Below are 24,601 nucleotides of genomic sequence, written 5' to 3'. Positions count from 1 at the left end.
TCCCTTTTCGGTGATGATGGTGAACCTCGGCGAATGTCATCCACTTCTATAAAATCTTTACAACGCTCCATCAACTCTGCCATGCTGGTGGGTTTCTTTCGAATGAGATCTTCCTGCAAACTCTTACAGGTGGTATTTCTTACGAAACATTCCACAGCTACGGAGATGTCCACATCAACGATTTGTATGCACAACTGGTTAAAAGTGTCCACATACTCCCGAAGGGATTCATTCGCCTTCTGCTTTAACTCAAAAAGCTTCCCAGATTTCACTACTGGAGGAATACAGCCGGCGAATTTAGCGCAAAATTCTCTGCTCAATTGATCAAAGCTGTTTATCGAACCTGGAGGTAAAGATTGAAACCATAAATAGGCTGGGCCCCCCAGCGTGGTAACAAACATTTTGCAGAGCACGGGCTCGGTGGCATGGTTGAGCCTAAGCAGTATTCGATATTTTCTAACGTGAGCTTCTGGATTGTCACTTCCTGTGTATATTGCAAGATTGGGAATTTTAAAAGCTCTGTATGTTTCCTCCGCCTCAATCCAAGCTGCGAAAGGCGAATCCCTATTGGCGAACGGGTTATGCCTAGCATTTTCTTCATTCATACGGAGCACCAAGGCCCTAACTCTATCATCAAAATTTTCTGGATCCGCCCTAGAACGACCTCTTCGGGGCGATCTGCTTGGAGAAGAAGAAGAAGAACTTGAATCAGACGATTGATCTGATGGCGAACGCCCTCCCCCATTACCGCGTCCGCCACCTCCTCCACTACCTCCTCCTTCGCCACCTCCACCTCCGCCTCCTCCGCCAGGGGGAGCCGGCCCGTTTCCCCCTCCCTGGCTTCCTAACGGGATGTGTCCAACAGTTCCCGAAGGTGGTGGTGGTGGTGGTGGTCCACTTGGATGGGGTGTCTCTTTTGGCCTTTTACTCCATCCACGACCAGTAGATGGGGGCGATCTACCACGATGGGAGGATCTCGGTCGTCGGGGCGAAGGTGACCTGGACCGCCTGCCTTTCTCCTTTCTGTGCTTTTTGTGTGTTCGCCCTTTGGATCCGCCAGGGGGAAGATTCGTCCGTGGACGCCTGGGGATATTGGGTCCGTCCAGATTTAATCTAGGTCCCGTGGATCCACCCGGTAAGGATGAATTATTTCTTTGACTTCCTTCAGCGCCATCAGGAAATAACTCACGATTGATTTGCCGTTCGCCAGTCGACGTTGTGGTGGTTATCATAGAATCCGTGTTGTGAGCTTGGAGGAATGAAGAACTTTGGGCGCCCGGTCCAAAGCTTAACAAAGGCCAAGATGATACGACCGATGTGGACGCCATGCTCCAATGTGGAGGGAGGGTCATAAATGACCGCAGGCGATTCCCTGTCTCAGTTCCAAACCGTTCTCCAATTGCTTGGGCACACATATTGATGAAAGCATCTGGAGGCATACTAGATGGTGTAACTAATGGTGTTTCAATCCCTGAGGAGGGATTTTGATCTCCGTTTGCCATAGTTTTTTAGTGTGAACGAAAAACCCTTTGTTTGGTCAAGGATTCCACGTTCACCGCACCAATTGATAACAGGTAGCGAAATTCTGGTCAACGTCCGTCCCTGTGGGGGCGTCGTTGGGTTCGACAGGGGGAAGCTCCGATGCCAAAGTTAGTAAGATGATTCAAGGAAACAAGCTGAATTGACAAAGGTTGTGAGAATGTGTACCTTGATAACCTAGGGAATCAGGCTATATATAGTTGTGAATTTGCAACCTTCAGGTAACTAGAAGGTCTCCATTAATGCTCCATTAATGGCGGTTACGAGTTATCTCTAACCTGGCAGTTAGCCAATTGATTACTCATTAATGATCTTTATGGCCGAGTCGGCGGCCAGCCGTTATAGTGGCGAATCAGGTGAATGAAGAGATTCGCCTCATAGATCCGCCAGCGGATCTCTCAGAACAGATCCGTGGAGATCCGCCTGCCAGCTCCCCTTTGGGGATCACTACGCGGCGTTCCTGAGGTGAATATCCCTTTTAGTCCTCGGGTTAATATCACGATGTTATCAAGTTAATATGATTATTTTTAGGTTATCATTATCGTTAGAAATGATATTTCTATACGGGTAATATTTTTCAAATTTTTCACAAATCTCCGATACGATTTTAAATAAAATTGTCTCGAGTGAATGTATTTAAGTAAAAATTCTTTATTTCAATCTCTGTTTTATATCATGAAATCATGATACAATAAATCTTATTTTAAGTTTTCAATTAGGTTTATAGGCATTAAATTGAACTAACAATTTTAGCTCGGTTTGATTTCGTCTTACATTAACACCAATTGAAGTTTTTAAGGAAACTTTAGCCATAATACATGTTGAATTTTAAGTCAATATAGGATGAATGTGCTATCTTTCTTTTTCCCAATTTCAATTTTATAAATTCATATTAATTAATCAATTAGTTGAATTCTTAACTTTTGACCACGATTGAGACCAACCTTATCACAATCGAGGTATGAAAGGGAAGAAAATTAAGTACCGTTTACTTTTGGCCACGGTTGCGACCACCCTTATCACAATCGAGGTATGGAATTAGCGTTTAAAAAAGATAATAATAAAAAATAAGCGTGTATAAGTTTAAAGTAACGATTGCGTCCACCCATGGCATGGTCGGTACCTCTTAAGCAAACACTAAGCAAAGTAAAAATACGTATAAGCTTACGGTTGAAACCACCCTTATTTCGGGCGTAACCAAGCAAAAAAAAAAATTAAAATCAAGTACTTATTCATACTAATATATCTCGTATATTAGTCTAGGTTTGGGAAAGAAAATTTTAGTGCTTTGAAATGCTTTGAGATGAAAGATTCAATAACATGCGTGCTTATTTTGTCCCGAATGCTTCAATACAAAAATTTGGAAATACAAGACGAATGATATATCGTATTTATACTAAGTTAGTTTGATATTTTGCGTATAAATTTGCCATGCGAAGTTAGTCTTTTCGGCTTAACTAATTTAAAAGGTAATATAGAGATATATGTTTTATTTTCATAAAGAGATTAGTTAGAGAATGAATTCAGTGAAATTTTGCTCGGGACTAGCAAAAGATTAAGTGTGGAGATTTGTTAAGCCCAAAATATACCTAAAATATCATCAATTATTACATAAATATTGCTACGAATTTATGCTATTTATAACTATTTAGAATATTTTTACTCCCGAATATGTTTCTTTCATGCAAGGTACATAAATATTTGGTAAAATCCAAAAAGGAGTAAAAAGAGCTCAAAAATAGAAGAAAAGCCCTACAAAAGGAGTCGAAGACGACGAAAATTAAAAACGCCAAGTCGAGGACACGAACGAGAGCCAAAGAAGTGAAAAATGCTCCGTGCCGCGACCGCGGCCCCCAATATTCACGGTCGCGACACGCGTCCCTCAGCCTCTCCTTCCCTTCATCCGAAGTACAAATTGTTGCTCCCCCATTCTCGGTACGAGCAGGAGATTTTAAAAGCCTAGTTACACACTTTCGTTTTTGACGAAACGCGATCGTTCGGGTGGATAAAGACGTCCTTTCGCAGCGGACACGATCCTTCACAATGGACACGACACTTCAATCAAGACTCTTCAACATCTATAAATAAAGAGTTGATGGAGAGTTGAATATATAATGATATATGTGTAGAAGAAAAAGAGTAGTGTAGAATTTATGCAGAAATTCCGAATCAAGTGATTCAGAAGTTAGATTTCGATTCTGTTCAAAAGCAATATGATGTACACACATTGTTTACTAAATAATAACAAATTCAGTAACGTTTAGACATTGTTCCAGTTTAGTTTTCATTTTGGTAGTACACCGACCCAGTCTCTATTACGAAGATTCAACGAGAAGATTGAGTAGAGGATTCACCCCTGAGCCTGACAAACTCTAACGAAACCCAAGGAAAGGATTGACAACCCGTTCACTTGCACGCTGTCGAAGAATTCAATGCTCCATGTTCTCTGTAAACTTGTATCAATTTATATTTCATCTAATAAAGTCCGTTCTATTCGATAGATCTTTATGCAGCACTTATGGTAACCAATCCACTAAAGTGACTGCTGGTGTTTTCATTAAAACGTATTTAATCCAAAATCTTTACAAGGAAACTTTGTTGAACACTTAGGCAAATTATTAATCCAAAATCTTTACAAGGCAACTATCCCGAAAGGGTTTTGTCGCGTTCAAAGCCAATTAATTAGAGGTTCCGTCATTTATTTCATCTTTATAATTCGTACAAAGTTTAAAGTTGTTTTCTTTGCTTAATGCAAACAAATACATTCGTTTACTTTTCTAAAGTACTAAAACGTTCCTGTTTTGCAAATTCATTTTTAAATCAGATATTTTCTAACATCTTCATATTCTAATCTAATTATTATTCTAGTAATTTCAAAACCAAAAACCGATTAAACGATTTTTCCATATTACAAACATAAAAGTAAATTTAACCGATTCAAAATAAGTTTTTGTTGAAAAACGTTCCCTGTGGGATCGATATCTTTTATTACTACAAGCGTATACCGCGCACTTACGGAAATCGCTCAACAGTGCTCAACATGGTGAGGAGCATGTTAAAAAGCAAAAATTTACCGAAGGAGTTATGGGCCGAAGCAGTAGATTGTGTTGTCTACCTGTTGAACATATCGTCAACTGTCAGTGTTTGGGATCAAACTCCACAAGAAGCATAGAGCGGAATAAAGCCCAATATTTCTCATTTGCATGTTTTTGGCAGTGTTGCTCATGTCCATGTACCAGATGAAGAAAACAAGAAGCTAGATGATAAAAGTAAGAAATATTTGTTTGTGGGCTATTCAGAACATTCCAAAGGGTACAAAATGTTCGATCCTCAGACTTAGAAAATCGTCATCAGTAGAGATGTCACCATTAATGAAGAAGCAGTTTGAGACTGGACCAGTGAAAAAGAAAACAGCTACAGTTTTTATCCTTTCATGGATGAAGACAATGACCAGGAAGAACCAACCACAGTCGCAAGCACAACACCAGCAACCAGTTCGACATCAGCAAGCTCATCTAGTTCGAGTTTGTCCTCGAGTGATGAAAACATTTCAGGTGGAAATCCGCCCGGAAAGCCTAAAAAATTCATACCTATTAAAGATCTTTATGATGTAACAAGAAATCTCAATGATGAATTAACTCTTTATTGTCATTTTGTTAATGATGAACCAACAGATCCAGAAGAAGCAATGAAAGATGAAAAATGGAAAAAAGCCGTGAAAGAGGAGATTCATTCGATCGAGAAAAATAAAACATGGGAGCTGACATCACTTCCGGCCGGTCAAAAACCCATTGGAGTTAAATGGGTGTTCAAAGCAAAGAAAGATGCAAACGGTGAAATTGTCCGACATAAAACAAGATTGGTGGCGAAAGAGTTCAGTCAACGACCCAGAATTGACTACAATGAAGTTTTTGCTCATGTTGCCAGAATGGAAAGTATTAGACTGGTAATTTCTGTAGCTACTCAACACGGGTGGAGAATCCATCAAATGGACGTGAAATCCGCATTTCTCAATGGATATCTAGAAGAGGAAATTTATATCCAGCAACCACCTGGGTATGTTGTGAAAGGTCAAGAAAATAAAGTGCTAAAATTGAAAAAAGCACTTTATGGTCTTATGCAAGCACCACGAGCCTGGAACAGTCGCATTGACAAATATTTTGAAGAAAATGGTTTTGTCAAATGCCCACATGAATATGCCCTATATGCAAAGGTGAAAAATGGAGATATATTACTTGTTTGTTTGTATGTGGATGATCTCATTTTTACAGGAAACAATCCTAAGATGTTTGAAGAGTTCAAGAAGACAATGGCTCGTGAGTTCGAGATGACTGATATTGGTCTAATATCATATTATATTGGCATTGAAATGAAGCAGAATGATGACAGAATTTTTATTTCTCAAAGTGGTTTTGCAAAGGAGATCTTAAAGAAGTTCAAGATGGAAAATTGTAATTCCGTCAGCACGCTAGTCGAATGTGGAATCAAATTGACATAAGATGAAGGTGGAGACAGAGTCAACCCGACATTATTCCGAAGCTTGGTCGGAAGTCTCAGATACTTGACATGTACGAGACCGGATATTCTCTATGTAAGCCCCAACGATGTCACATTGGAATGCAACAAAAAGAATTCTTCGTTACGTGAAAGGTACAACTAATTTGGGATTACATTATTCAAAAACTGACGATTTCAAATTAGTTGGATATTGTGATAGTGATTAGGCCGGTGACAAGGATGACCGAAAAAGTCACTAGTAGAAAAAAGGCCATTTGCATCGGCCGTTTAGGGCCTTTTGCATCGGCCAGCGACCGATGCAAAAGCCCTCGACGCAAATGCTATTGCGTCGGCCGCTGGCCGATGCAAATGAGGTGGTCATTTGCATCGGCCCCTTAAAGGGGCCGACGCAAATGCCACCTCTATTGCATCGGCGCTTTATAAGGGGCCGATGCAAATGATGTGTCAGATACGTTAAATGACACAATCATTTGCATCGGCCCCTTACAACGGCCGATGCAAATGATTCCTTATTTGCATCGGTCCTTAAAAGGGCCGATGCAAATGATTGTATCATTTGCACCAGCCATATTTAAGGGCCGATGCAAATGATTATATCATTTGCATCAGTCTTTTTAAAGGGCCGATGCAAATGATGCTTTTTCATTTAAAAAAATTTAATTTGGATTGAATGGAGCTCTATAATACGCCAAAGAGCTTTGATTCATATATATTACATGGAGAATTTTCATATACATACGTTGCCAGCATAATTTAATAAATCTAGATAGACATCAACTCTAAATCGTGAGAGCACAAGATAGACATCAACTCTAAATCCAAATCATCAGTCCAGAACACTATGTGGAGACACTTCAACACATAACTAAGCATCAAAAGAACGAAACAATTCTTGAAACACAAACAAAACGCAATTACACAGCAATATGCAGAAAACAAAACCGATACAAAGACATATAACTCTGATACCAGAGCACGTCAAGAACAAAGCAAAATCGATTAGCAATCTATATCAGAAAACTACTCTAGATAATCAAATAAACAGTGAAAAGAACAACAAATCAATCACCAAAACATAAGAATTTTGCTTAAAACAAAGTGGTGCCTCTGCAAACAAGTAGATCTGCAACTGCAATAATACTCAGCATAAGTCGAAATGGGCTTACAAATGGACTTACAAATGCCGTGAAGTCGAAACATATCAAATCATTATAAGAGTTATATAGCCTATATCAAATGGACTTACAAATGCCGTGAAGTCGAAACATCTTCCGGCAATAGAGTGACATAGCCAGATATCATTCTTGAAGTCATACATATCTAGCATAAGTCCTCGAACCCCATTCTACAAGGATATACAATTCATGTAACTATATCATTAAGCCACCTAAATATTATAGCAATTATTACAAAAATTAAAAGAGAAAAGAAAAAATTGATCAAATTTTAAAGGCTCACCACCAAGGACAAAAAAAACCATTGAAAATCCTTTACATATTTCAAAATTCAGAAGTGACTTTCTGAACTTTTACTATTCACATGGAGATGAAGAATGTTGAAAGTTTCTTTTATGCATTATTAGAAAAATGCCTTTGATATAGGCGAACTTTTCTTCTTGAGAAAAAAGTAAACAAATTTTAAATGTATAATATACATGTCAAACTTATAGTATATAATCAAAGTTTTATGCGCATTTGCGTGCTCTTTGACTAATTTTTAATTTGACATAGATAATTAGTTTCTGATCAGCTTGCACAAAAAAGAAATGCTGCAAAAAAACGTCATGCATGAAATAACTAATAGATAAACAAATCTAGTTTCATCCTAAAATTTGAAACAGTCAGAAAAACTCAAACTGCGGAGAAGATGTACTCTGATCTTACATTAAGTTGACTGGTTAACAGAGTCTTCTTGGTTTGTAGGAGAGCTAGCAGAGTCGAATCGATGCTGGGTTTAAAATTAGTAATTCCAAATGAGTTGTAAAATTACAGGACCAAAAACACCTTGCCCTATCAGCGTTGTAAAATTAGAGGTTGCTTTTTGCAAATCCCTGCATGAAAACAATCTTATACATTATAACTTAAGAAAGATAAATAGCAATGCCAATAGGCGGGACGGTTTCAAGGAAAAAATACTTGAAAGAATACTCTGGTATACCAGAAAATGCCACCACATTACTCTTTTTGAACCCTTCAAGCCACAGGAAGCCAATACCTAAAAACTAGAGCTAAGGTCAGCCTTCATTAGGAATAAATGGAACGGCTTTATACCTGGATGGCTTAGGGTCAAATATACTCGGCAAGCCCATCTCGTTAGGGAATGTTACAATTGTTCCGGAAGGACCAATCACCCATCTAACATGGTCTGGTATAAGCACCAGAGCATTCGCAGCTCTCTCCTGCAAATGATTTGAATGCATATGCATCAGAACATATATTCTCCTTTTGTAGGAGAGCAAACTCGTGAAAACTAGCATAGACAGTCAGACCAGGCATACCTGCCAACCATAAAACAACAAGATCATGAGTTTTGACAGATTCAATAGTCATCTTAAGTTCTAATTTTCTCACAAAACTTTTGTTATACTAAATGTTATAAGCAAAATATATTATTCAAAATGGACATAAAAAATAGAACTGACCTAGAATTCCATAAATATGCTATTCTAAATGCATCACCCGCATACTTTTTTTAGCTCAAGCTGTAGCATCAAACCTATCCACCATAGTTTTGAATTCCGTTCAAGAACCAGTCCTCTGGTAATAACTTGTCATCTTCAACTTGCATTTCCAATGTTGTCAGGTGAGACAAGTTCTTCAATTCTACAAGACTAGTAGCATTCTCTGCAATTAAACATATATGAAATCATAAATATTTTCCTATCACCAATTATGAACTGTAAAACAAAAAGAAAGTTGCAATCGTTTCATAGACAAATGAAACATGATACAAATGCACATCAGTAAATAGAATATCGCAATTTACAAGGATCCCTCATAAACTAAACACCTCTAAAATCATGAGAGCGGCATAAACTGCAAGACCTAGAAGCTTTCCTCAATTTATAAAAACTTTAATTTTAGTCTCACAGTTTTCATTCATGAGATTAAGCTTAGCACGCACCAGCAACAGGAAGTAAACAGGTATAAGGGCTTTTGCCCAATATTTCAGCGCGTGTGCAAATAAGAACTTCCCCAGTCTATTGGAATATGCCAGACTATTCACCATGGGGTCTGTCTTTAGGATGCCTCACTTCAACAATAATTAATTTTCATCCTATTTCAGGTATTTTCATGAGCAAGACAAAGTCATTACTGTAAATTTAACAAACCATGACACACAATCGAATGGAATTTCAATATATCCCTAAAATCTCTCTAATTAGCAGTATCACAAACACATGAAAATTTCACTATATCAAATCAGCAACCACGAATGGAATTTGAAAATTAGAGAAAGCAGTAGCGACCATGGAATTTGAATTAGATAAAGGGAAAGACAGTTATTTGACAAACCTCATCAAATCGCCTTCTGCTTTCCTGCTCTTCGATTTAACTTCATCGACTGGTGTTTTGGGTCGGGATCGGAGTTATACTGAGGTTTGGAAAGTCTCACCTGAAATTACCATGGTTAACAGAAACAGCGAGGCTGACAGCGGAGGACATCGCGCAGAAAATCCTTTACTCCATGGAATGCGAGATGAGGAGTTGTCCGTACACTCTCCATCCGAAAGGAGGAGGGTACAGGAGGCGGTAATGAGATTATGTCTTCGTAGAGGGTAAAATATGTGCTTAGAATAGCTAGGGTAGAATATGTGCTTCCCAAATGATATAGGCAGACGGAGGTGGAAAACGCAGTAGACAGCTGGGTTTCGATGTGAGAAGGAGACGAGAGAGATGGGGAGGCGGCTTGCAGATAAGAAAGTTAACCCTAAAATCCAAATTTATGTTTAACATTTTATATTTATAAATTGGCCCAATTAATTACAAAATACCTCTTGATGTTTTATTAATTTTTAAATTTATATTAATACTATTTGCATCGGTCTCTTATAAAGGACCGATGCAAATGATTCGATTGATATTTGAATCGGCCCGCTTAAAAGGGCCGATGCAATTACTACAGTTATTTGCATCGGTCCTTGTTAAGGGGCCGATGCAAATAATTCAATTAATATTTGCATCGGCCCTTTTGAAAGGGCCGATGCAAATAATGTAGCTATTTGCATCGGTCCCTATTAAAGGCCGATGCAAATACTAAATATCATGACATTTGCATCGGCCCTTTATAAAGGGCTGATGCAAATGACTCTTTTGCATCGTATTTTATAAGGGCCGATGCAAATGGGCCGATGCAAATGACCATTTTTCCACTAGTGAGTACAACTGGTTTTGTATTTTTTCTGGGTGATACTGCATTTACATGGAGTTCGAAGAAGTAGGCAATTGTGACGCTGTCAATCTGTGAAGCTGAATATGTTGCTGCAACCTCATGTGTCTGTCATGCAATTTGGCTCCAGAAATTGCTAAAAGAATTTCAGATGAGTCAAAATGATCCAACGGAGATTTTTATCGATAACAAGTCTGCACTGGCATTAGCGAAAAATTCTGTGTTTCATGATCGAAGTAAACACATTAATATGAGGTATCATTTTATTCGAGAGTGTATTGAGCAAAAAGAGGTGAAATTGAAGTACGTGAAGACTCAAGATCAAATTGCAGATATTTTCACGAAGCCGTTGAAGTACGATACGTTCAGCCATTTGAGAGCTCAACTAGGAGTCACGAAAAATTAAGTTTAAGGGGGCATGTTAAAATATTAAACTTAATTTTGAAAAAAAGATAATGTTGAGCATGTTCACGTGATGAGAGGGAGGAGTCTTCCTTTGAATGCATAAGTCAAAAATGCATTTATTTTGGGTGAAGAAAATAGATCAATAATGTGATATATAGACTAATATATGGTGTAGGTTTAGATTTATATTTGTGGTTTTTATTTGGACAAGCATGTGGTTCAAAATTAAGTTAAATGGTTTAAGTCATATATATATATATATATATATATATATATATATATATGTGTGTGTGTGTGTGTAAGAGCCTCTATTTGGTATGAGGTTGTATGAAAAAAATTAAAATTGAGTTAAAAGTGCTTTGTGCCAATTTTATTTTTTTTAGTTACCCAAATTACATATGCACTCCTCGTAAAATTATAATTTAGTCAACATAGATTACTGTTTTTTTTATCATATATTACTATTCAAGAATCATTACTAAATACTTAATATTTCTAAAAAAAAATTAATATTAGATTACTAAAAGTACAATAATTTCCCAATCTATAATACAATAATTTATTGTTTATTCCTGTTTAAATGCACTCCCAAAATAAAATAAACAAAATAAAATTATAACTTTAAAATTCAAAATATATCAAACATCTTTATAAATATTCACGGTCCTAACTAATTTCGACCGGTTCGGTTAATTCGGTTTATTATATTATAAAAATAGAACCGACTGATATTATCGATATATTTCAATATTTAAGACCGAAACCGAACCTAATACGCTGAAACCCCAAAATTAATTGGTTCGGTTGGTTATTTTCAGTCAGGTTTGGTTTTTGAACACCCCTAGGTTAACATAAATACTAAAGGATATTTTAGTCTTTCTAATTAATTAATGTTATTGTTGTCTTTTGTATTTATATATAAAGAATCTTATGCATTTTTAAATAAAATATTGGGACAAGGTTGAACGCAGAAGTCGGACATCCCAACTAGGTTGGCACCCCAGCTCCTGCAATAACCAACGAGGTCGAACGTAGAAGCCAAATATCCCAATATAATAATAAAACACAAATGGTACAAAGAGAAGTTCAAGAAAAGTAAACATGTACAACATTAGAAAGGTCATCAAAATTAAAAGGAGTGCAAAAAGATGGGTCGATGGCGACGAAATCAACTCCGTAGAGGATATACCAACGCGATCCAGAGAGTCTGCGGTCAATTGCCTTCCCAAAAGATGTGAAACCATGATGTCCATAGCGGAACAAAGTAATAAACATTTTAACCACTCTTGACGGATAATTCATGGTACTTGAGTTGAATGATTACGAAGCAAATCGACTACAAAGGTTCAGTCAGATTCGATCTAGAGATTATGCCAATTCTTTCCCAAGCAATATCAACCATGAAGATAACCGCATGGAGTGCTTTCAAAATTACAAATGAGCATAAAAAAATATGAGTACAAATATTAATAGTGCTTTCTGTTGATATTGCAGAATAGTGTGTGTGTGAGAGAGAGAGAGAGAGTTCGGCTATAGAGAGAGAGTTTGAATGAAAATAATTCCCTTGATTAGGATTTCTATTAATCACAAGTATATATATCACAGTAAGTATAATCCCAATACATTACTTAGACTAGGAATACAAATATAACTCTATTTGATATAAGCTATAATTATCCTGAAGATAAATGCTAATATTATCTATATGATTTACTGATAAATATACTAGAGATAAGGTGTAGAGATAATAAGGAATATTATCTCTAACACCCTCCCCCCCCAAGCCGATGTCTTTTTGAACCAATAATCGTGAACGGAGCATAGTAAAGCGATGGCTGGATAGCGGCTTGGTTAGAATATCAGCAACCTGATCATCAGTTGGAATGAAGCGAACACTGAGAAAACCATTGGTGACTTGTTCGCGTACAAAATGATAGTCAAGCTCAATGTGTTTCGTGCGTGCATGAAACACATGATTAGATGTGAGGTAAATTGCACCTACATTGTCACACTATAGTTGCACCGGTTTAGGAATCGGGAATCCCAATTCTGACAAAAGAGAGTGAATCCAAAGTAGTTCACATTGGCATTTGCGACTGCTTTATATTCACTTTCGGTGGATGAGCGAGCAATCGTTGATTGCTTACGAGTTTGCCACGAGATGGTGCTCTTTCCAAGATAAACACAGAAGGCACTCGTGGACCTTCTATCATCAAGACAGCCACCCCAATCACTGTCAGAGTAACAATGAACATGGTCAACCGGTTTAGTGGACATAGTAATATTGAATGCCATGATACCTTGGAGATACTATAAAACACGTTTAACACCTTTCCAATGCTCATCCGTGGGGCAATGGAGAAGCTAGCAAAGTTTGTTTACCGCAAACACAATGTCTGGTCGGGTCAATAGGAGATACTGAAGTGCACCGACAATGCTTCTGTATTCATCACCCGAAGGGAGAATGGTGCAAAGGTTCTTTGGCAAAGATGGTGTGGTGTCCATTGGTGTTGTAATAGGTTTGGAATCAATCATCTTGACTCTGTCAAGAATATCCGATGCGTATTTATCTTGACACAAGTGAATGCCATCTTTTGAGTATTGAATTTCAATGCTCAAAAAATATTCGGCTTTGCCCAAGTAATGAATAGGAAATTCCTTTTCAATAGAGGCAATGATATGGACGATGTGGTCAGGAACATTTCCAGTAATGAGGATATCATCCACATAGCATAAAATGTACGTTTGGTGCGAACCTTTTTGTATACAAAAAGAGAGTTATCGGCCAGAGACATCTGAAACCCAAGAGAGATGAGAAATGTCCTCAATATGGTAAACCATTCACGCGGTGCTTGTTTCAATCCATATAAACGCTTACGGAGAAGACAGACATGATCAGGTTTATCAGGATACCGAAAGCTTTGAGGTTGTTGCATATAAATGGTTTCAGATAGGTTTCCATGAAGAAAAGCATTTGAAACATCGAGCTGATTCACAAACCATCCATGAGCTGCTGCAATAGCAAAGACAATTCGATTGGTTGTGGCTTTGACAACCGGACTGAACGTCTCCTTGTAGTCAATCCCTGATTTTTATGTGAAGCCCCTTGCCATAAGACGAGCTTTATAACTATCAATCGATCCATCGGTTTTCTTTTTAGTTCGGAATATCCAAGTGATGTAATAATATGTCATCCGGGCGGTCGTGGAACTAACGTCTATGTTCCGTTGGTGAGGAGCACTTGAATTTCATCAGACATCGATGTTCGCCATTCACTCACTTTTTGTGCTTTGCTAAAACATGTCGAATCAATAGTTCCTCTAGGATGCAAAGCATGTAACGACTCAAATCTGCCATGGGAGTGTAGGTAGAGTGACGGGCATCATAGCATGCATGCGTCGTGATTGAGAAACATGAACTGGTGGTGCTTCTGCATGAAATTGAAAAACAGAGTGTGATGGTGCTATTGCGCAAGACAACAGAGTTCGGTGTGAATTTACACGACTTAGAGGGGGGATGGGCACACGGAAGTCAGACGCAGGAGCTATTAGGGGACGACGCATGGCGATGATACATTCACCAAAACCGAATCAGACACTTGTTGTTGCCGAATCACAGGGGCAATAGGCGTTGCGCACGGAGCAACAGAGGGCGTCGGGGCATGGCTCGCAGGAGACGACTCAAATTGCACCGGTGAGTGCTAGAAATTCAACGGCTCTGCATCAGAAACCATTATAGGCTCGATAATGTCCTCACTGCCGAGTTCAATTGTATTCGTGGGAATTTCAGAGAGCACGGGAGGCAGGGGATTTGACGTGGCTGAGACGGGAGCCGATGTGCGAGGCAGACAACCCGGAAGAGGCAAAGTATTTGACGCGTCTAATAAGGAAGTCAATGCCCCACGAGGAAAAAAAGAAGAAGAATGAGGCACGGAAGAAGGTGTAATAAGGATTGGAGAATTACCTGGATAAGGCCCGAGTAGAGACGGGAGTTCATGAATCGGTGCTTCCGACATGATGCTAGTGGAGAGAGACGGTGGCGCAGCTTCTGTTGCCTAAAAAATATCCTCATTGTAATGAACAAACCGACAGATATAGATTCATCCTCACTTGAGTGATTGGGAGGCGGACCCAAATAAATTCAAAGTTTAGAACAAAAGTCAAACTTATGTTTGTTGTAAAATATAGCTAACTTAAAATTATCTATGAATCAGATTATACATATGAAATCAGCTTCAAATGATGATCATCAAACAAACCTAATAAGAATATATGTTCAGATTTCTCTACATTTCTTAAACAATCACAGCTAGATTCAGATTTCTTTTTAAGAGAAAAAGGAAAAGTAGAAGGGAAAGAGGCTGAAGTGTTGGATAAAAAAAATAAAATTTCAGAGCATAGAGGAAGAGTATAATTGCCGGGAGAAAATTCTCTTGCAACTTGTAATGATAAACATTTATAGATTAGAAGCATGACACTTGGACAATACAATGAACCAAAATAAAGATTACTCTTAGGAAATACATATATGACTTCTTGAGAAACAAAATCTACTCTTAATAAATACAGATGAATCTCGAATGAAACAATGTGACTTTTGGAAAATACAATGAACCAAAATAAAAACTCTATTAATATTATATAAATAAAAAAGACAACAATACCCTTAATTAATTAAAAAAACTAAAATACCCTTTAATATTTATGTTAACCTAGGGGTGTTCAAAAACCGAACCTGATTGAAATAACCGACCGAGCTGATGAATTTTGGATTTTCAGTGTATTAGGTTTGTTTTCGGTCTTAAATATTGAAATATATCGACAATATCAATCAGTTCTGTTTTTATAATAAAATAACCAACTTAACCGAATCGACCGAAATAAGCTTGGACCATGAATGTTTATAAATATGTTTGATATATTTTGAATTTTAAGGTTATAATAATTTTATTTTGGGAGTGCATTTGAACAGTAGTAAATAAGACTAAGCGTGGATCTCGAAGATTCTTGAACCAAACCCTATACCTGAAAAAAGAGATCTAGAATTGGATTGAACCGTTGACTTTATCTATAAGACCGAACCGAACTGTACCGCTGAGTTAAATATGTTAGAGATTCTAGAACCGAATATCCGGAAAATAGATCCAGAACCGGATTAAACAGTTGAACTTTTTTTAGGACCAAACCAAATTGTATAGTTGACTTTATTAGATACAATTCCGGAGATTTTTAAATTTCTTAATTGTATTGAACCGTACTCACCCATAGTAATAAACACTGAATTAATGTATTGTAGATTATGAAATTATTGTACTTTCAGTAATCTAATATTAATTTTTTAGAGAATTATTAAGTGTTTAGTAATCATTACTGAACACTCATCTATGATAAAAAAAAATCAATAATGTACATTGCGAAAAAGGAGTCTAGGACCATGATTTTTTTTAGTTTATGACCGTGAATTTTAATATATATATTTTAATAAGATTATAAACTAATAAATAAGTAATAATTTATTTAAATAAATGACGTAATCGAACCGAACTAAACTATTATGTTCAGTTCGTTAATATTCTTTGATTAGGTTCGGTTTCCATTTTAGGTGTTATTCGGTGTTTATTATTTCCATTCAGATCGATTTTCAACCGAACCGACCGTTGAACATCCCTTTGTTAACCCTCCAATACACAACAAAAAAAATGGTCTATTACGATACTATTTTAGCGACGCTATACATGTCTACATTTTAAAATTTATCCACACTTTAATATTTGTGTCGTTCTTTATTGTTATTTAAAGACGCTTTTTATCACATGCTGGCATTTTAAAAAAAGTAACCACGAGTTCTAAGAAAGTATCAACATTTAAAAAAAAAATTAAAGACGATTTAGAATTTACGTAGTGAAAAATTGTATCTATATTTTTTATTTGAAAATAATTTTATTTTTTATGTATTTAAAATTCAACGAACTTTTTAATTTGTATCTCCTTTTATAATAATTTAATTATGCTTTTAATTTTTAGGTTGGCATTTTTAGAAATTTAACGTCACATTTAGAAATAAGCGTCAATATTTTTTAAAAGTTAAAGACGGATATCTTTTAATTTGAAGACATTGTTTTCACCTTTTTTTTTGTTTTTGTAATTTTTTTTTAGCAATACAGACCGATCGTGATGAGCAATTTCAGCTTCAAGGTACTCTCTAAAATTTTAGCTGACAGATTAGCTAATATAGCAAATGAAATTGTATCTCCCAATCAATTCGGTTTCATCAGAGGTAGAAATATTCATCAGTGCATTGCTCTTGCGTCTGAAGGGGTTAACACGATCTGGAGGCTTTTGGCTTCTCATTGCAATTCCGTGATTGGGTCCTTAATCTGTTATCTTCCGCAAGGATTTCAATTATGACTCATACATGTCTAAAATTCTGGGATTGGGTCACATTTATGTCTAAAATTTCTAGTCTTAAATTTATATCTTAATAGTAGATTAGATTATATTTTTTTAGATGGATAATTGGTTAAATAATATGGATATAATTTAGAGACTACTTTTATATTTTTATGTGAAAATTAAAAAGTTAGGATAGGTTTAAAAAGAAATTATAAATTAGAAGGATCTTAACTGATATTTTTCCATGGTTGAAAATGAAACAAAAGAACTAAATTTTTTGCTAAATGTTTTCTAAATGATAAACAGTTTAAATTTTGGCTAAAACTACTTCCTATCACTATCCAAAATTTTATAGATTTTATATCTAAAATATTAGATTATTATATTATTCTTTTAAGGGACGGATTGATTAAATATCATGTAAATTAAATAATATATATCTAAATGGTTAACTCATTTTTTTAGGAAGAAAATGGTTAATTGATTACTATAAGATACTCTTACTTTAATAATGGAGCTAGTTATTATAAATATATTAATAATAATAATTTAAAATTAAGATTAACATGCAAAATACCATTTGTCCTTAAGTGATTGAAAATAAGGACATATGTCCCTAATGAATTCAAGTTAATGATATATGGAAGAATAAAAATGCCACATGTCTCAAGTAATGCAGTATAATGACATATGGGTACCTAGTGATATATTGTTTATCTAGGGATATATCAAAACTCTCTTAGAGAAAGGTGATATATTACTTCTTCTACAAAAATACAACAACAACAACAACAACAAAGCCTTAGTCCCGAAATGATTCGGGATCGGCTAACATGAACCATCATATAAAACCGTGAAAATCAAGTCGTGTCAGCGACACAGATTCGCTCCCTCCACTACCATATTTTCCTCAATTCCCAATAAACTCATATCACTCTCGATCACCCTCCTCCAAGTTTGCTTAGGTCTTCCCCTACCCCTCACCACTACATCCCTTTGCCACTCTTCGGTTCTCCTAACCGGCGCATCAAGCGCTCTACGTCTCACATGGCCAAACCACCTTAGTCGGTTTTCTCTCATTTTATTCTCAATAGATGTAACCCCTACTTTTGTCCTAATTATTTCATTACGCACCCGGTCCTTTCTCGTGTGACCACACATCCATCTCAACATACGCATCTCCGCCACCGACATCTTATGGATGTGGCAGTGTTTCACTGCCCAACACTCCGTACCATATAACAATGCTGGTCTAATTGGTTAAATAAATAAATAAATAAATAAATAAAAAGAAAATGAAAACGAAAACGAAAGAAAAGAGAAAAAGGAAGTCTAAGAAAGTGAAAATACAAAAAAAAAAGAAAGAAAGGGAATAAATATAGGAATGGAAAATAATCGAGGGGATTAAGGATAAAAAGAATAATGATTTCGAGCAAAAGCAATGATTTTCGTGTGAACCAATTGTAATTGTAACGTTTATGTCTATAAGATCTTATAGACATAAACGACGAAAATTCATGATAGTGATCCATTACACTGCTCTAGAGCAATGTAGTGGATCACTATGATGAATTTTCGGTGACTGACGATGATATTTCGGTAACGATATTTTAGACCCTAAATTATTTTTAAAATGTCAATGAGCTTATTATTCATTTTTAGATGATAAGTGAATTTAAACTACATGACATAAAACACAATGGTGGAACCAGGGCTCTAGATGGTCCGGGGCTCAAACATATCAGTAAAAAAAATTCAAAACATCAAAAAAAATTGAAATTAACCGTGCGGTTGACGGTAAATTTTCAAAGTCCAGCCCGTTAAGGTTCAGCAAAAAAAATTTAGCCTCCAACGCGTTAAAACTATAAAAAATGTTATTATTATTTTTTTAGCAACTAACATTGAACTAATAGAAAATTAAACATGTTTACTTTTTTTAATGCTAAAGACATATTAAAAATGAATTCAAAAGTGTTATCAAAATAAAAATAAAAAGTCCATTTAAATTAATTAATAATAGTAACATGTTTTTATAATTATTAAAAAATAAAATTAAAGTAAATAGAAGTAAACATCCTTAACCATCTCATCTACCTTTAAACATTGAAATAATACTACATAGAGTCAATAAATAGAAGTAAACATCCTTAACCATCTCATCTATCAGACAACATTACTAAATTTTTTTTCCCGACGGCCTGCCGGGGCTCGAGCCCACCCAACCTCCCCTTGATTCCGCCCCCTGATAAAGCATTATTTGGGGTTTTCATTAAAAATAATAATAAAGATATGAAAGGTTAAAAATGTTTTCTCCATGTGTCTTCAAGTTGTTAGATCGTAATATCATAATTTTCCATTTATCTTTAAGTTTTTAAATTTTCATTGCATGGAAGCCATGTGTCCTTTATTTGCATGAAGCTACATGTGTCTTGATATGTTAAACTAAATTTTTATGGATGATGAAAGTGTCCTTAAATTATAATTTCATGGATTATTCATCATATATAAATAAAGAAAAAAAGCTTGGAGAAGGATAATAAGAAGAAGAATGGGGGATCAAAACAAATAAGAGAGAATTATAAATTAAAGAAAAGTTAGAGGACTATGTGGAAAATTTTAACTAATTATATAGGTATATGTAGTTTCCTCGTGAATGGAGAACTTCATCTTCTTCCTATGCTCATTTCAACGCCTCCTTCACCGCTCTAACGCCGATGACTTCCGTTCTTCCCCGTCCGGTCATTTTTTTTCATGTTTTTGGTATCAAAATGAAGCCTTAATCCCATATTACAAGCTCATGTAATTTTGAGAGGGAGAAATCATGTTTTAAAAGAGTTATGAGATAGTCAATTTCGTACATATAAATGTCACTTCTAATTTAACATGTTCTGGTATTTTTCCTCAAATCTGATGCTGGAAGTGTACTCAAAAGGCTAAATAACCATTGAGTAGGTTCGAAATCAGAGTAAACAATGTGTTTTAGCTATTGGTTGGAGGTTGGGCGAAGGAAACCAAATTGTTCCTGATTCGGTAATTTCTTGATCAATTTAATGTTTTCTTTCAACTGTACATTTGAGCTCCTACTTTTGCAAGGACTATGTTGATACACTCGTTTCTTTCATATGGTAAGTTTAATATTTCCGGTATTAGTATTCCGGCGACCTATAAGATTTCTGGTGAAGTATGAAAATTTAGCAAAACAATTCTTGAAAATGATTAAAATAAAAAGTCTAAATAATTCTTAGAGTAATTTTAATTCTTAGATCATGAACATATTCAAAATAGAAAAAAGAAATAAATAAAAATGAATTAGAAGAGCCCAGATTCAAAATGAACAAATTCAAACTTGAAAAAAAGTCCTTTAATTTCTAAGATTTAAGGAAAATATCGCCGCTCCTTGAAAATATCGCCGCTCACCATCGCCGCTCATCATCTGGAGAATATCACCGCTCACCATCGCCGCCGTGCCTTGCCTGTGTCTCCATCTTTTGCAGTTGTTTTTCTATTCTCTATCTATCAATTCTTTTTCTTGTGAATCCTCTGCATTGTGTTACAACATTCAAAGCTAGGTTTTCTCTTGCTATTTTTCGATCGATCGTTCCTTCCCAACCAACATCAGATCTTACGAATTGGCGTCTCGAGCTCTGCTAGGGTTTGCTTCCCTCCGCCGTCGGCTCCTTCTCTCTGCCACCGCCTCCGCCGCCGGCTACTGCTCTCTGACTCCGCCGATCTCTTGCCGCCGTGGTTCTCACTCGGTGCCTGAGAGATCGCGGCATTCATCGCCGGTCGTATTCGCTGATCCCTCTCCGCCGCCGACGATCCTCTCCGCTTTTCTTCTTCCTCTAGTCGCCGCGTCTTTTGTGGTGCTTGGATCGCGGATCTGTGCCGCTCGTCGGACTCGCGGCTCTGGTCCGCTGTCGTCGTTCCTTTCTGCCGCCGTTCTCCTACCGCATCCGCTGATCTGTAGATTTCCGCGGACGAGTGCAGCTGCATATATTATTCACATCTTTAATTAAATATATTGTGGCACTTCACCTTCATTGGAATCCATACGAGCACATAATTTATTTGGCTAATTATTTGACCATTATTATATTAAATAAAAGATATAATAATCTTGATATAATTAACTTTTCTTTAATCTTTAACCAAGCTCCTACCGTCGTCGATCGGTTTTAACCTGCAAGGATTAGGGCTGTGTTTTTGTGAGGCTCGGGTTTGGTGCATGGTTGGTTGTTTGGTTGGCTCTCGCTGATCTGATGGAGATGGATTGCTCCATTGCTCATCTTTTTTCTAGAACCTCTTTCCTTAAACATGCCTTGCCTGGTTCTCGGGATGCTGAGATTTGTCCTCCTTCGAGACACGGACCATCTGCCGGACCTAATTCCTATGCGGCTACTCTTGTTGGTGCCGCCCCTTCTGCGGCTATTTCTGCTGAGGTTACTCCCTTCGTGGATCAATCTCTTATATCTGAAAAGGGTGGCTTTAAAGCCGTCAAAATACAGCAGGATATTTACAATGAAAGACTCAATCTTTGTAGGCACTCTATTATCGGGCGTATCACTCTTGCTAAAGGGGAATCTCCTTGGAAGCAACCGGACTTGAAGTCCAAACTTTCATCTATTTGGGGTTGCTCTCCTAATTGGAAATTGATTTCTCTCGGTAGAGGTTTTTACCACATAATTCTTTCGACTGCAGAGGCTCTCCAATCTGTTTGGAGTCGTGGTGCCATTGCTCTTAGGCCTGGGATTATGCGCTTCATTCCTTGGAGCCCGGGATTTAATCCGGATTCTCACAAATCCACTTCTGCTCAGGTTTGGGTCCGCTTCTACAATCTTCCTTGGGAATTCTGGGATAAGCGGATCATGGCAAGCATTGCACGGGCGATTGGGGTGCCTCTTCGTTTTGACAAGAATACTATGGAGGGTGAAATGGGTCATTATGCTCGTATCTTGATTGATGTGGAGCTTTCTAAGGAAATCCAATACAAACTAAGGGTGGATACTGACTCCTCTATGCATTGGATTTCCCTTGAATATGAAAGGCTCCCTGAGTTATGCTCCATTTACCATTCCATTGGTCATTCTGCTGGAGCCTGTAGGAGGAACCTTCGTCGTGAAGAACATGTTGACATAAAGCAAAGAAATGGGAAACAAAAGATGGGATCTCCTGAGCCCCGAGGTAGGTCTGTTACTCGGATTTGGAAACAGAAGCCAGGAGTTCACATTGTTACTGGTGAATCCTCTAAAGGGGCTCCTGACAAAGGAGAGTCTGTCAAACCTAATAGCTGTGATTTGCAGATGGTACTTCATAGCTCAGTCAAGATTAGTGAGTCGGTTCTTGATTCTGATTCTGGCACGGCTGCCGACTCTCCTTCTCTTGGCTTTCCATCTTATCAAATTGATAAAGAGCTGGGAATTTTGGGTTGGCAAACTACTCATCCCAACCCTCTGGCTTCTGAAGTTCATACTCTGCAAATCATTAAGAATTCAGAACACTGTGATAGTTTGGAGGTGGTTAATGAATAAGAGGAAAAGACTTGGTCTAAAGTCCAGAAAAGGAAGAAGTCCAAAGATAACAGCATTCCCCTTGAGGTCAGTGGTAAACGGCATAGCAAGCCGCCTGTGCGGTTTCAATGATTGTGTTATATTGGAATTGTAGGGGCATCGGTAATGATCGCACTCAACGAGCCCTGAAACTTCTGTGCCATCAACATCGTCCTGATTTTTTATGTCTTGCAGAACCTCTTGTTTGTTTTAGTGACACTTCTGATCGGTTTTGGAGATCTCTGGGTCTATCTCTCTTTGCCTGGAATGATAAGGATTCGCCGTCTCTTTGGCTTCTTTCTAGGGATGCTTCTTCTCTTTCTCTTCATTCTTCTAATGTCCAACATGTTACTGTTCAGCATCAGTTGGATGGTAAGTCTTTTCTGCTTTCTTTTGTCTATGGTATTAACCTGGCTTCGGAAAGAAGGGAGTTATGGTCTTCTCTTTATGGTTGTGCCTTTCCTCATAATAATGGTTGGTGTTTGGGGATTTCAATGCTATTACGGGCTCTCACAAGAAACTTGGTTCCCCTCCTGCTGCTGGATCCTGCAGGGATTTCAAGAATTTTATTGATGATTGTGATCTTATTGATATTGATACTCTGGGTCAGAGGTTTACTTGGTCCAATGGTCGGCATGGGGCATCTCATGTTGAATGTCGTCTAGATAGAGCTTTGGTGTCAGAGGGCTTTTTAGATTCTTGGGATTCTATCTCTTGCACGGCTTTGGCAAGGTATAGTTCTGATCATTGTCCGATGCTCCTTCAATGCCGTATTGCGGATCCAAGGATTGCTAGGTTCAGATTCCATGCTATGTGGACCACTAATGATTCTTTAAAGGGGGTAATTGCTAATCACTGGACAGCATCACACATCTCTCTCCCTCCTGCTCAACTTTTATATCATAAACTTCGCACCCTTAGACCTATTCTCAGGGATTGGAATAAAAACGTGTTTAGCAGAATTGATTCTAATATTCATCTAGCAGAAGTTCATCTTGCCGATATTCAAAAGCAAATTTCAGAGCAAGGTGATTCTCCGGAGTTGAGTAGTGCTGCTTCGGCCGCTTGCTCCAACCTTGATTTATAACTTCTTCGGCAGGAGATGATGTACAGAGAGCAAAGCCACATTAAGTGGCTGAAAGAGGGGGATAGGAACACTAGTTTCTTCCAAATGTCTGCTAAAGTTAGAAAGACTTGGGCCGGTATTCATCATTTAAAGATCGGCAATGAGGGTCCCACTTCTAACACGGATAGATTAGCTGATCATGTTATTGAGTATTTCTCTAATCTATTTCGTAGTTCTAGAGAGCATATTGATCTTTCTACAATTAATGAGGTAATTCCCAACTTAGTAACTTCCTTGGAAAATGAGGAATTAACTTCTAAACCCTCCATTGAAGCTATTAAAGACACAGTCTTTTCCATGGATCCTGACAGTGCCCTTGGCCCTGATGGTTTTGGGGGAACTTTTTATCGTTCCTTTTGGGATATTATAGGGAATAATGTTTGCAGTATGGTTCAGGCTTTCTTTGATCATGGTTGCATCTTACCTGGTTTAAACTCTAGTATTATGGCTCTAATTCCTAAAGTTGCTGAAGCTGGCAGAATTGAGAATTTTCGTCCAATTGTGATGAGTAACTTTGGTTTCAAAATCATCTCAAAAATTCTTGGAGATCGACTTGCAGTTATTGCAGCAAGGATTGTCTCTCCCAACCAGTATGGTTTCCTTAAAGGTCGAAGCATACATCAGTGCATTGCCTTAGCTTCTGAAGGAGTTAATATGCTTGACAGAAAACGTTTTGGTGGTCACAT

At 37.3% G+C, this 24,601-nt stretch overlaps 1 long non-coding RNA gene across 6 annotated transcripts; it reads right to left on the bottom strand.

Annotated features, from left to right (window-relative positions):
- Positions 1-6,801: 6,801 nt before the first annotated feature.
- LOC136233356 (uncharacterized) lies at positions 6,802-9,960 on the bottom strand. 6 transcript variants are annotated; one of them, XR_010690796.1, is made up of 5 exons: positions 9,573-9,960; positions 8,699-8,900; positions 7,941-8,455; positions 7,304-7,402; positions 6,802-7,186 (listed from the first exon to the last, which is right to left on the bottom strand). It is a non-coding gene; the product is annotated as an uncharacterized lncRNA (long non-coding RNA). The 6 variants fall into 6 exon arrangements; XR_010690795.1 differs by having other exon boundaries at positions 6,802-7,402; positions 7,941-8,107; positions 8,193-8,455; XR_010690793.1 differs by having other exon boundaries at positions 6,802-7,402; positions 7,941-8,107; positions 8,215-8,455.
- Between the last annotated feature and the right edge of the window lie 14,641 nt (positions 9,961-24,601).

The sequence above is a fragment of the Euphorbia lathyris genome, chromosome 6 (genome assembly GCF_963576675.1).
Source record: "Euphorbia lathyris chromosome 6, ddEupLath1.1, whole genome shotgun sequence".
Lineage (NCBI taxonomy): Eukaryota > Viridiplantae > Streptophyta > Magnoliopsida > Malpighiales > Euphorbiaceae > Euphorbia > Euphorbia lathyris.
The sequence above is the reverse complement of the archived record's forward strand: the minus strand, read 5'-3'. Positions and strand labels throughout refer to the sequence as shown.